The sequence below is a fragment of the Triplophysa rosa genome, linkage group LG20, assembly GCF_024868665.1.
Source record: "Triplophysa rosa linkage group LG20, Trosa_1v2, whole genome shotgun sequence".
Classification (NCBI taxonomy): domain Eukaryota; kingdom Metazoa; phylum Chordata; class Actinopteri; order Cypriniformes; family Nemacheilidae; genus Triplophysa; species Triplophysa rosa.
In genome coordinates, this window is record NC_079909.1 from 10,610,639 (window position 1) to 10,622,840 (window position 12,202).

The 12,202-nt window shown below is 40.0% G+C and overlaps 2 non-coding genes across 2 annotated transcripts; both read left to right on the top strand.

Annotated features, from left to right (window-relative positions):
- Positions 1-10,186: 10,186 nt before the first annotated feature.
- trnav-aac (transfer RNA valine (anticodon AAC)) lies at positions 10,187-10,259 on the top strand. Its single transcript has one exon. It is a non-coding gene; the product is annotated as a tRNA-Val (tRNA).
- Positions 10,260-10,533: 274 nt separating this feature from the next.
- On the top strand, positions 10,534-10,606 carry trnav-cac (transfer RNA valine (anticodon CAC)). Its single transcript has one exon. It is a non-coding gene; the product is annotated as a tRNA-Val (tRNA).
- The last annotated feature ends 1,596 nt before the right edge of the window (positions 10,607-12,202 follow it).

Here is a 12,202-nt window from a genome sequence, read left to right on the forward strand (position 1 = left end):
AGTATAAGTGGGCCTAACCAATGAGCTAAGAATTCAAGTACATGTTTACCTGCAAAATATTCAATTTTATTTATATAGCGCATTTCACAATTTTCATTGTTGCAAAGCAGCTTTACATACATCATAATTAAAAACTTAATAATGAAAATACTATGGGGGAATTAAAGAGAGTATATGGTATTAAGATACATGGTATTATTGTATTTCTCTATGCAATGTACACTGATTAAACTTAACTGAAATAAATGCTATGATTGTCAGAAAATGTCAATAATTCAATTGAAGTATTTAATCTAGGTATATTATTACTTTAAATATTGTTATGTGGACTGAGAACCTAAAATTACAATATACCAGAACAATTTGCAACAATACCAAAACATGCGGAAAGAATATATTTGTTCAAGTATGTTAACATGCATGTTTGTTGTCAGGAGTGTAGCCAGAATTTTTTTTAGAGGTAGTCAGGTAAGACTCAGTGATTTTATTAGGGTCACCAAAATATCCTTACAGACAGAAATTCTTTAACTTCTAGTGTAATTTACACCAATTCTTCATTACACATAGTTTGCTGGTCAAAAACATACACAAATAACGTGAAGTAAACAATTTATTTGCAATGCTTTCATGTGCTAACATTATTTTAAAATAATTTGCTAGCTATCATTTGCAGTAAGTTAGCATTTTATAGAAAAATACATTGCAGTACCCCAAAATGTAATTAATGAATGAAATCCAGTTTAACAAGACTGATTTTACTGACCTGGGGCCTCATGTATCAACGCTGCGTATGCACAAAAATGTTGTGTACGCCAGCTTTCACACTCATGGTCGGATGTACTAACAGTGAAATTAACGTGAGAATGTGCGTTCCTCCACGCCAACTTCATGTCTGTCGTACGTACATTTCTCGTGGTTTTTGTCCTTTGGCGACTCTTAGAGGCAATGAAGTGAAGTTGCAAACATATAGACTATCAAATCATTAGACAAGTCTGTCGCACCACCAGCTGTGAGAAACATTACGATTAATTTGTAATTGATAAAATAATTGACACACTATTGTCACACGAGCCTTATGGGAATATGTTATCAATTATGCAATTAAGAAAGAACATATAAAAGCATGAGCAAATTAATACAACCATTAGTCCATGACAATGGCAGCGTTAGCCTTATTAGAGGACATTGCCAATGGCAGAATCCGAAGAGAACAAGTTTTTAGGGACCATAATGATTTTCTGGCCCACGATGATGACTGGCTTATCAGCCGTTTCAGATTTCCAAGGGCTATCCTCTTGGAACTTTGTGCTGAGTTGGGTCCGAATTTGGAGAGAGAGACAGCGAGAAGCCACGCATTACCCGTTCCCTTGCAAGTGCTCACAACACTTGGTTTCCTGGAAACTGGCTCTTTCCAAAGGGAATTGGCAGACCGCTCAGGAATAAGCCAGTCGTCTTTGAGCCGCGCAATGCCAGCTGTATGGGACGGGATCATCCACATGTCTACCAGATATATAAGGTTCCTATATGATGCAGTTGACCAGCCAAACATTAAAGCGAAAGTTGCAGCGATAGCCGGTGTTCCTAATGTAATCGGAGCAATCGACTGCACACACATTGCTATAAAGACGCCATCTGAGGAAGAATTTGCATATGTGAATCGGAAACATTTCCATTCAATAAATGTGCAGATAATATGTGACTCACAAATGCGCCTAACAAATATTATGATCATGATTCATTCATACTTACAAACAGCATGGTTGGGATGAGGCTCCAAGCTGGCAGGGTGTGCGATGGGTGGCTTCTTGGTGAGTGATGCATTTAAAGTTATGTTTCTATATAAAAAAATATTAAAATCATTCAACTGCTCATCAGGAGACCGCGGTTATCCACTAAAGACGTGGTTGTTAACCCCCCTCACCAACCCACACTTGTAGAGCGGGCGATTGGGCAGCTGAAATGTTGGTGGCGCTGCCTTGACAGGACCGGGGGAATGCTGCTATACTGCCCTGACAAGGTGTGTCGCATCGTGCTGGCCTGTGGTGTGCTGCACAATGTTGCGCACAGGCACGGCATACTACTTGGTGAGGTGGTAGCACCGCCAGATGACCCCGACCTAGGACCAGTGTATGTGCAGCCCAACCAACAAGCTATTCAGGCCCGTCAACATGTGATTGCGACAATATAAATGGTAATCAGACACAAAGTTCATTTTTTGACCAAATCGTTTAATGAGTGACTTATGTCTGTGAGTGCATCAGTGATATTTTTCAGGTGAGTGTTCCTGCTGTTGCACCACACAAGTCTAAATAAACACAGGCACGTGCTAACTCTGATTTGAGTTTGTTCATTATTAATGGGTACAGGGGCGGACTTACCATTAGGCAAAGGTAGCAATCGCCTGGGGCCCCGAGCTACCAGGGGCCCCCAAAAGGAAGGGGTGGACTTAACCAATAAGCCATGTCAGCAGCCACGTAGAGCCCCAAGTAATCATCAAAATAGTCGGGATATCCCTGTTAACGTTTTACGTTATTACATCTGTACGAAGGCACTCCCCCCATTATAGATTAGAGTGGACCATTCCATTAGCACCGTATATGCGCGAGACGAGTTCGACACCAGCTAGAGAAAGTTCATGAAAAAAAGAAAAAAGAGATGCAGTAGCGCATCTCTCTCCCGCCAGACATAGCACTCTCCCGGCCACGAGCAATGATAATGTGCCAGTGAGTATTTCTCCATGAACACCGACAACACAGTTATAATGATTGACGACCAAAACATCTGTCAAACAAAGAGCACTGTGCGCTTGGTAGGAGAGGGCCAGTTCAAAGGTAGAAAGGTTGTTTGACTCCACTGCGCAGATCGATGGGCACATAAAGACATAATATAATAGCGTCAGTGCAGTGCTAACGATTCGTACTGTATGCACTAGTGCAGAAATTTGGTCACATTTCAATGCATGAAAGGACGGAGAGAGGGCACACTTTGTATATAATCTCAGATCAGGGTTTTTCCTGCATAAAGAAATTGGAGGCGGCCACCTTAATCAAATTTCGTGCCGCCTTAGACTCTCGTCAAAAATATGTCGAGTGTCTTCACAAAAAACACTGCGTGCATTATTAAACAGATTGTCATTTGTAACTGTAGTTACGAAACAATGGAGGCGTTGTTTCGTTACCAGCAGTGAGACGCTGAAGAGTTCAGTAAAAGAGCTATATTAGGAGCTGTATTAGCTGTGTTTCACGGCTGTTTGGGAGTTTTACGTTCAATTTACATTTTCTTGAATTTCTTGAAAAGATTTCCTAAATTAACTTGCTGTACATCATTATAACGTAGAGTGTGAATGAGTTTTGCTCATTTAGTTAGACTGGTTACTTATGGGCTAAAAAGTCTTATAAAAAAGGCTTATATTAAAATGTTAAACTTTTCTGTTTGATTGAATACATTTAATGCTTTATATAACTTATTAGTTTTCATTTCATCAAATTTTTTTAGAACTTTAATATAAGTGTTTTGTTAAGACACTTATCCCATGTTTTTCTAATTAGTCAGTATCTGTGTTTATTAAGCTTAGTTTTCCCCTGTCACTTTGACAGGGGGTGAAAAGTTGTGTGCTTTGAGGAGGAAGAAAAATATGGGTTGCAGTAAAGTAAAATGGTGCATAGTTGGGGCCCCCATACATGGATTTGCCTAGGACCCCCAAATCATTAAATTCGCCCCTGAATGGGTACACGTATTTGGCATAAATGCAAATGATACGTAAAATATCTGGTGTAATTGAGCTAGATTGCATGCATTTTGAAATTAATTGCAGGCTGGTGTGTACCAACGTTAAGCAAATAAATAATAAATTACCTTCGTGGCAGTCCTGTAGTAAATCTGAGTCTTCCACAGCAACGGATACTACTCCAGAGAGTAAAGTGTAGCCTACAATAGAGGCAACTCTCTGCTCAAAGGGTGTGAGTTCATTGACCCCTGTTCCACCGCCTGTTCTGCCCACACTTTGTCGGTGCACAGCAGTTCTCCGCTTAACTTCCACTTTTATATCCGACCATTTCTTTTTAATTTCATTTAAAGTGCGATTTTCCGATCCCACTGCGTTGACGGCATCAGCCAAACTCTCTCACTCATTTTTTTCCTTTTGTTATTAATTCCGGAGGACAAAGTTCCAAATAAAATATTTTTTCTAGCTTCTACCTCTGACAGTAGCACCTCCAATTCACATTCCGTAAATTTTCGTTTCTTGCTGCTTGGTTTTTCCATTTTCTTTCTGCTTGGTTTTGCCAAAGTGTACTCATTACCATATTCAAATTTATTTAATTGAGGGAGGAGACAGAGTGCTGGTGCATGTGCGCTTAATTTCAAGTTAATTGTGATAAGAGAATATGTGTGGGATCCTGCGTACGCAGAGATTCATACGTCTGAGTTTTTTTGTGCATACGCACATTTACAGCTTTGTCCGTACACAATGTTTTAGTATGGAATCAACGCAAGTCTTTGTACATGAGGCCCCTGGAGAGGTGAGGTCTCTGAGTCCAAACATCTCGATACAGGGGTGCCTCAGGGCTCAATGCTTGGGCCGTTGCTTTTTTCTGTATACATGACATCCCTTGGCTCTGTCATTCGGAAACATGGCTTTTCCTATCACTGCTATGCGGATGATACATAACTCCACCTGTCATTTCAGCCTGACAATCCGACTGTTTCTGCACGCATTTCAGCATGCCTGAGCGACATTTCGCTCTGGATGAAGGACCATCACCTGCAGCTGAACCTTGCTAAAACAGAACTGCTTGTAATCCCGTCCGACCCTAAGATCCATCACAACTTCTCCATTCAACTGGGCTCATCAACCATCACATCTTCCAGAATGGCCAGAAACCTGGGAGTGGTGATCGATGATCAGCTAAAATTCACAGATCAGGTTGCCAGCACCACTCGGTCCTGTAGATTCATCATCTTCAATATCAGGAAAATTAGACCTTTCCTATCTGAGCATGCTACGCAGGTCCTAGTCCAGGCTCTTGTTCTGTCCAGACTGGACTATTGCAATGTGCTACTAGCTGGACTTCCTGCTTGCACAACAAAACCTCTACAGATGATCCAGAATGTAGCGGCAAGAGTGGTCTTCAATGAACCGAAGAGAGCACGTCACCCCTCTTTTCATTAAGTTACATTGGCTCCCTATAGTCGCTCGCATCAAATTCAAGACTCTGCTTCTGGCCTACAAGACCACCATTGGTTTGGCACCCCCTTATCTTCATTCACTAATGCAGACTTACAGTATGTACCCGCCAGATCCTTATGCTCTGCAAATGAACGACGTCTTGTGGTGCCATCCCCCCAAAAATCCAAATCCCCCCCAAAAAATTGCTCTCACGAACCTTCTCTGGATCGGTTCCACATTTGTGGAATGATCTGCCTGCTGCTACAAGATCAGCAGATTCTGTGGCCATCTTTAAGAAAAGGCTAAAAACACATCTCTTCTGTCAGCACCTGACCGATCATTTCTGACTTGCATTCCTTTTTTGTTAAAATCAGATAGGTAAAGTTAACGAAGTGTGTTAATAAGTGAAATAGTTTTCTTTGTTTTCTTCCACCTTTCTGTAGGTGACACGTAATATGTGTTTACGCGTTGGTTTCACACGTTTTGGCCCTTCTGGCCTTCCATAGTACTTAACAACTTGTAAAAGTATGTTCTGTGCCTCTCTGCCACGAGTGCACCTTCTGATTGAACGTCAGCTTTTGTGGGCGGAGTTTGGAGGAGAGACGTGAACTGAAATGGTTGTCAGTCAGAATTGCTTGCCTTGCATGGACGTTTCTTTCTTTAAGTCATTTTGCCTTGTAGCCTATAATAATCCAATAATTTTCGTTTGTTCATATTTTTAGTTTATAATGCTGAATGACACTTTTTAATTAAGTGTTATTTATTTTGTAGGCCTACAGAGTACATTACATTCTTTCAGCAGTCAGTTATAGGATAGGCTATTCAAGAAGGGAGAGGGCTCCATTTTTTGTTTTAATTTAGCCTACTTGTTTTGCTCAATTTTAGTTTAAGTTATATTGTATTATATTGAAATGCAAGATATGATTTGTCCGGGGAGTCGGATTTCGGTACAACAGGGCTTCGTTCAGCCCCGACAATACGTTTTTAAACGGAAACGGTGGTGCGGTTGAACACCCTGTTGTGATGACGCAAGAGTTGAACTATGGCAGCTGAGAAGGCCATTCTTAATGTTCTTTTTGAAGAATTTTCGGAGCCTGATGAAATCGGTATAAATACGTGTTGAATACTACAAAATACATCTCTTCTAATATCTTAAATTGTTGCGTGTACCGAGCTGCAGCGGACACATTTAAAGACTTTACTTGGACCCATTGTGCGAGCTGTCTCTTTAATACCGCGTTGGTTATATACATGTTGCTGCTGATTGGGCTGACATTTTTGACACACCCACCAAACAAGAGAAAACGTATCTCAAACGCTGTTGCACACCGTTGCAAAACGTTTCCAGGAAACGTGTCGTTCAACCCGGAAACCGTAGCAAAACGTTGCGCACCGGTTTGAGCTTGAACATGCCCCAGGTGATCCGGACCTTTGCTTCGAGACATAGCCTAATAAACCATTTGACTATTTTGGTTGTTTAAATTGAGTCGCGCGTCTACACAACGGAGAATCACATCACACGCGCTTTCAGTAATATTTATGTACTTGATCTTTTGCCGCTATATCCTGTAATATCTTCATCTAGCGCCAAACGCGCTTAGTTTTCATTTCCGCGCCGTATGAAGAGCAGCAGACACGTGCTTATTTGAACAACAGTAGTGCAGACACGCAGAGCAGGTAAATGGACACACAACAGTAAACAAAATGCAGCAACATTAAAGCGTTTGTATCTGTCGGTCTGTTTACTGTGTGCTATACATGTCTCTTAACCTTTCGAGCAGATTGTGATATTTTATTAACCATAACGTTTTTATCTACATTTAGCATTCGAATTATTGATCAGCCTGTAAACATTTGTGACCCTGTGAAAACCCAGGCTAAAGTCTCATAAACGAATTCATTATAAGATAACAAGCACCAAAGATTCATTTCAAGCATTAATTTCACTAAGATTTCAATATTTAAAGTGGCATGATTCAGTCAACATTGAAGATATTGTTGTTATATTTTCACAGAATATGCTGTAATATGTTTTATGTAGAAAACAGTAAAAAGACTTTTGCTGGGTTATCACAAGCAGCGTCACATTTTGTAAAGAACAACGTTCTAATTGGGAAATTGAAGTAGTTCTGGTATGAATGGCATGGAAAGGCTAATTTAGTAAGTAACGTTGTTTTCTGTTTATGATGAGAGCATTTTAATTGTTACATTACATTTGCTGTTTGTATGTTGTCAGTAGTTTTTTTTATTTACAAATATTAATTATCAGACTTCTGTTTACAGGGCATTCCCCTAAAGCCACAGAGCCTACAATACATACTGTACATGTGGATATCAAAATATAAAGTAAATGGCCTGATAAAAGATCATATCTTGTATATATATATATATATTCAACTGGGCTAAATTTATTAAATATTTATTTATTTTCAGAAAACATATTGTCCAGACCTCCGTTTGGTAGAAAATATAAAGACCGGACCTCTTGGAATTTTAATTGAATACACCTGCTGTAACTTTACCTGCTCCAACCACCGACAAACCGTAATCCAGTAATGTTGATGGCGTTCCATTTGCGACACATGCTGAATGCTGTAGGCCAATCACAGCAGACTAGACCATCTGATCTGACCAATCAGATCAGAGTAAAATGGCGGAAAGGAGGGGGATTAGACGACGGATGATTCAGCGAAATAATTATTTGAGAGTCAGTTAAGAGGTAAGGTAAGAATAACTGTTTTTTGACACTACATAAACCAAAATAGGTCCTTAAAAATCTAATTATATTGACTCGTTAATAAAAGACTACAAAGAGAGACAAAAATGTTCGGTAAGACTCAAATCTGGGTCATGTAACGGTTAGCAGCATGAAATAGCAGCACTTAGACGTGTAATTAGTTTGTAGTGCACTGCTCTAGAGAACACCTCCACATCCCCCCCTCAACAGCAGCTGGAGCCTATTAGACTAGTTTACTTTGCCCGTTGGATGCTTGAGGGGCCCACAATTGCAGTGCATAAAGCTTGGTGCTGCTCACTGTCAAAAATGTACAGCATGTGACAAGATTCCCAGAAACGGGTACCTCTTCTTCCATCCCCTTAACGTTTTTCCTTCTTTATTTTCGTTTGTTAGTTAACCCAACCAGTCCAGGTCTAATTACAAATTAATCTTTCTGCTTGCTAGAATCTGTCACGAGTAATATTTTTTCCTTATTTCAGTGCAGCAGAACATGTGGTACAGGAAACAAGGCTCGAGCGGTGTTGTGTTTGGATGCGGATGATTCTGAGGTGCATGAAATGTACTGCAGTAACCAGATAAAACCAGCCGATATTGAATCCTGTAACACACAACCCTGTGACTTCATCTGGATAACAGGAGAGTGGTCTGAGGTGAGTGAAGCCAAAATCCGTTTACTGAAGTCTTGCCACTTGGCGGGCATGTTTGCAACACCTCTGGGCAGCTATTTCAGTCATAGCAAGACCACAATCCATCCTATCTACTATACTAAATCTAAAACAGGTCTTTCGAGGTCACTTCAGCTTCTCTGTACAGGTTGACAAGCGCCTCACAAGAATGTTTAGAGCCCCATCCCAGGAAATCGTCAGTCTTTATCAATTGACAATTGGCTCTTTTTACTGGAAGGCGGAACTTCCTTTGCTAGAGCAGCCACATTGAGTGTTGCATTCCCTCCCCATTCATAGTAATGAATAAAACATGTTTTATTTAACCATATATTACTTTAATTGAATTAGTAGAATGAATAGAGTGCTGAATTAATTTAATTTAATTGAATGAATAGAGTATCATTTACAGTAAAGTTATATCAAGGTTGTTACAGTAAAGTCTTGAACATTACGGATATGGTTTTGTTTTCATCAAGGTTGTTTTCCATTTTAGTGCTCAGTCACCTGTGGTCAGGGGTATCAGAGGAGGCTGGTGTCCTGCAGCGAGGTTCATGCTGGGATTGATAATTATGAGTATGGTCTTAACTCTTCTATCAAATGTCCCAGCAATCCTCCTGAAGCTGTCATACCCTGCTTTCGGTTACCTTGCCATGCCCCACACACATGGAGAGTGGGCATATGGGGGCCGTAAGTTTAATAACATTACTGTTAACAATTGTCCATTAAAGTACTGCACTAATTCATACAGTAAAACGGAATAAAATATGCAGCTTTTCTGAATGCACCGAGGCAATAACAGTTTGTCATTTTGAGCAGATCTGAATGGATACATTATAAAATGAATCTCAAGTAATTAACTAAAGCAGTGGTTCTCAAACTTTTTCATAGTAAGGCCCCTTATGTGCAGAGTGCATCGCTTTGTGACCCCCCCCAAATAAAGACTTATAATCTTAAACTTAGAATTTTAATTGAACCAAAAACATTTTCACAATGCTGGAATTTTTTTTGCTTGGTTGTCTTAGTTTTCTTATGATTGCATAAAATCTATTATATATTTCTATGATTCATAAAATGCCACAAAATCTGTGGCCACCCTGGAACCATCTTGGGGCCCCCAGTTTGAGAACCACTGAACTAAAGCAATATTTATACAATAGTATTAAATAAAAACAAACCATTATATCCCTAACAACCCCACATTGTCAGATTAAAATACGTGTGTGTGTGTCTTTTCTGTTGTGTACTAGTGTTCTGCAAGCTGTAGCAGTGGCTGGAAAGAGAGAAGAGTGCAGTGTATATCAGAAGAGGGTGAAGTTTCTGACAATTGCCCCTCCCCCTCCAAACCCGAGCAACGAAAAGCATGTGCCAGCCCCTCCTGTGAGTACAGCTCTAGCTAATGTAGGCTACTACACACTAGTTTCCATAGTGTAGTGGTTATCACGTTCCCCTCACAGGTTAGAAACCGGGCAGGTTCGGTTTCACAGGTTAGAAACCGGGCGGAAACATTTATTTAGACCCTTGCAGGTAATTCACCAAAAGCTTAAAGAAAATAGTTGAACCACTGTTCACGTTGTACAGTAGCAGCTTGTGTGGGCATTTTTTTGAAGTACCAGCAGGGTTTCCGTAGTGTAGTGGTTATCACGTTCGCCTAACACGCGAAAGGTCCCCGGTTCGAGACCGGGCGGAAACATATTTATGCTTTTAAAATTGCCATGTCCTAAGGGACAAAAGATGCATGTTTAAAGTATTTTACTCTTCATTAGTATAAAAAAGATCTACATGAACTGAACTGTGTCAGAAGAGTGAAGTGCAAAATGTTCAGATTCAGAGCAATGGGATTTGAGAAACCCTGCCATAGGCCACAGCAGAATGTTTTATAGCAACAGGAACAGGCGACAGCTTTCAAGGGCTTCCGTAGTGTAGTGGTTTCTCAAGGGCTTCCGTAGTGTAGTTGTTTCTCAAGGGTTTCCGTAGTGTAGTGGTTATCACGTTCGCCTCACACGCGAAAGGTCTCCGGTTCGAAACCGGGCGGAAACATGAGTTTTTTTATTTACCCCTTTCAAAAACGTACCATGCTGTGTATGCAGAAGCCTGTAGGGGCAACAGACACATGCTGCAAGGACTTGAGAAGATTTCCAAGAAAGGGTGGGTGGTGTCTGTTTTCAGTGATTCTCTAGTGTAGTGGTTAGCCTCACACATGAAAGGTCTCTGGTTAGGTAGAAATAAAGTAGGTCTAATGCTTTTGAAACTGTTGTGCCCTATGCACTTTAGGTTTAGAGAAAATAACTGGCAGACACTGTACAACCGAAAAACTTCAGAGAAATTAAGGGTCACTGTCACATACAATTGGCCACATCAGAATATTTCTTACCATCGGGTGTTTCTGTAGTGTAGTGGTTATCATGTTCACCTAACATGTGAAAGGTCCCCTATTTGAAACCAGGCGGAAACAAGTTATAGCTTTTAGGCCTTGGGGTCAAAGGACCATGCTGTAAATGCAGAACTCTCTTCACATTTTTGGATGTTTTAGCAGAAAACTGGTGTGTGCGGTCAGTAGGGTTACTGGGTTTTCAAATGGCTATGTTTTATTACATGCTGCAAGGACTTGAAAAGATTTACATTTACATTAATTCATTTGGCAGACGATTTTATCCAAAGCGACTTATAAGTAGGCGAGCATATAAACATTTTGTCAACACGCTAAACAGTACCGTTACTTTACAAGGCCATGTTACTGGGAGGATTAAAGCTATACAACAATAATTTTTTTAGACACAAGACACAGACAAAATTCTATAGAGAAGTGGTTAGTCACACATGTGGTCGGGCAGAAACTTCTGGGACTGTTGTGCACTCTAGATCCATAGGCCTCAAACAGAATATTTTTAGAATGAGTCAAACAGGGGCAAACAAAATCTACCAAGAGTTTCTGTTGTGAAGTGGTTATCACATTTGCCTAACACGCAAAGGTCCCTGGTTCAGAACCGGGCGGAAAAAAAGTAACACTTTTGGAATTGCCTTCCTTTTAAGGGCAAATGGGATCACGCCACTAATGCCTTGCAGTCCCACTAAAGTACTGTGAAAAATGCAGTCATTAAAATTGTAGATTTCTTATTGTCATAAGTTAGGAAAAGCCACTAAACTTCCATTTCGATTACATGAGGACTTTCAATAAAAATGCGTTGGACATTTGTAACAGATAAATATATAAATTATTTCTCATTCTTAGGTCACTTCCCCACCAACAGCAAAGATGTACAGCTCCAGAACAACTTGTTTTCTGATGAAGAGCAGACTTTGAACATAGATGGGAAAGAGTTAAAAGTTAGACATTATTCATGCTTTGTTAAATTTCCATTTCTGACATACAGCTCAGGTAAGAACATTGTTATGTGTCGTAATGTTCCAATCACCTTGTGGACCAGAAAATGTAATATGCATGAAAAATACACATCTGTGTAACAATTTTAAGGTCTTCATCTTTTGCATTAAATTAAGTGCAATCGTTTTAATAACACTACTCATTGTCTGAGAAATGTTGGCTTTGGTGTATTCTATAATAGTAGAAAAGAATGAATTCCTGTGTTACAAAACATCAATTCTTTTCTCCTCTCTTCAGATTTACTGTTCAGA